We start from the raw sequence: 2238 nt of genomic DNA, 5'->3' as shown, positions 1-2238 counted from the left end.
GTCTTAAGAATATTTGTATTACTATGACAAAAAAGACAAAAGAAAGAAAGAAAGAAAGAAAGAAAGAAAGAAAGAGTGAGCAAGTCCCTCAAAAATGGGAAAACATGAAAAGCCCACTTTTCCACCATTTTAGATGGCATAGCTTGTATGCCAAGTGGTAAATAATTTAAATCCTTCTGAAATAACTTAAATCTATAGCTTTTTAAACTGTGTTCCAATCATATACTCCTAGAGAACTAGTGAAATCTATGGGATCCCTCTCCAAGGAAAAGAAAATGTTCTTACCCATGTATGCATGCACAAAAATATGTGTACCATATTACAGACTAGTTCACCCTTTTAAGTCCACACATGGATCCACGGATTTTGTCTTCCACATTATGGCATTTTATTGTAAAGGAAAAAACAAAACAAAACAAAACAAAACAAAGTGAAGAAGATATGAAAGTAGAAAAAAGTAATGTTTTGACACTGTGTATGTAATACCATATCCACCATACCTGATTATATGAGCTAAGGTTTTGAACCAATAAAATCAATCCTCCTTTTAACAAAGTTTATACTAAATATAATGCTTTGGAAATAAAAAAAAAAACAATGTGGAAGGAAATCAACAGCACACTATTTTAGGAAGAGTCTCACATTCCCTGGATACTTCATTGAGACAATGATGTGAAAACAAACTACAGTCTTAAAATCATATGGAAACAACTTATATAAAATGAAATGATATAGAGAAAGGTGAACCCTCTCACACTGTTGATGGAAATGAAAACTGGTGTAGCCACCCTGGAAAACAGTATGGAGTTTCCTCAAAAAGTTAAAAACAGAACTACCCTATGATCCAGCATGAACTAACAGGTATTTACCCAAAGAATACAAAAGTACTGATTCAAAGTGGCACATGCACCCCAATGTTTATAGCAGCATTATCAATAATAGCCAAATTATAGAAAAATCCCAAATATCCATTGACTAGTGAATGGATATGTAATATTATTTATCCATAAACAAAAGAAGAAAATCTTGCCATTTTGCAATGATTTGGATGGAACTAGAGGGTATTATGCTAAGTGAAATAAGTCAGAGAAAGACAAATACCATACGTGGAATTTAAGAAATAAAACAGATGAACATGGGGGCAGGGAAGAGAGAGAGGCAAACCATAAAACAGACATTTAACTATAGAGAACAAACTAAGGGTTGCTGGATGGGAGGTGGATGGGGGTAAAAGGGTGATGGCTTTAAGGAAGGTACTTGTGATAAGGACTGGGTATTGGGAAAAGTTTTCAATTAGCAATAATCGCGCCTCGGATAAACCTCATTGGCTACGATACTGCCACTGCGCAAAGCTAGGACTGGGTATTGTATGTAAGTGATGACTGACTGAATTCTACACCTGAAACTATTACACTGCACATTAAAACTTGAAAAAAAAAGGAAAGATTCAGTTTACTGAAAAATTCTCACCGAAACTAAAAGAAAATAGTGAACACTACAGTCACGAACACTAGCACAGCAAAATCTTAATTATTCTCAAATTGATTAATTGTCAGTGTTATTTATCCTATATATATCTTTTGATGATCCCAGTGTTTTGTGTCAGTAAAGGTGTGTGACCTATGTACAGTATGTTTGATATTTTCACATTAAAAAAACAAATATAACAAAATACACAAATGACACCATAATAAGACTTTCTCATTCATCACAAGCAAAATTTGAATTTTATCAATCCTGTACTAAATCATACTATTCAGTGGGGCACCTGGGTGGCTCAGTTGGTTGAGCATCCACTCTTGATTTCAGCTCAAGTCATGATCCCAGGGTCATGAGATTGAGCCCCACATTAGACTCCATTCATATTCTCTCTCTCTCTCTCTCTCTCCCTCCCTCCCTCCCTCCCTCCCTCCCTCTATCCCTCTCCCCTTCTCATGCTCTTTCTCTCAAAACAAATGTATATAAAGGAACATATTAATATAGAAACAAAATTAAGTATGGCTAAAAACAAAATTACAGTGTATCCACAGAAATAAGGAAAAGGTAAAGAAACACAAAATATCACCAGCATTAAAACATTAAAAAAATAGTATGTTAAGAAAATTCTCATGTATAAGAGTTCAACTTCAGATGCTTCCAGTATGTATTTTAGTTTGATTCTCAGAATTATAGTGATGTGTAAAGATAAATATGAAAATAATTTACTGTTGTCTCATTCAGAGAAATATACAAACAAAA

The 2238-nt window shown here is 33.9% G+C and overlaps 1 pseudogene; it reads right to left on the bottom strand.

Annotated features, from left to right (window-relative positions):
- Positions 1–1271: 1271 nt before the first annotated feature.
- Positions 1272–1354, bottom strand: LOC125166962 (uncharacterized; annotated as a pseudogene).
- Between the last annotated feature and the right edge of the window lie 884 nt (positions 1355–2238).

Source organism: Prionailurus viverrinus, chromosome B2, assembly GCF_022837055.1.
Source record: "Prionailurus viverrinus isolate Anna chromosome B2, UM_Priviv_1.0, whole genome shotgun sequence".
Classification (NCBI taxonomy): domain Eukaryota; kingdom Metazoa; phylum Chordata; class Mammalia; order Carnivora; family Felidae; genus Prionailurus; species Prionailurus viverrinus.
The sequence above is the reverse complement of the archived record's forward strand: the minus strand, read 5'-3'. Positions and strand labels throughout refer to the sequence as shown.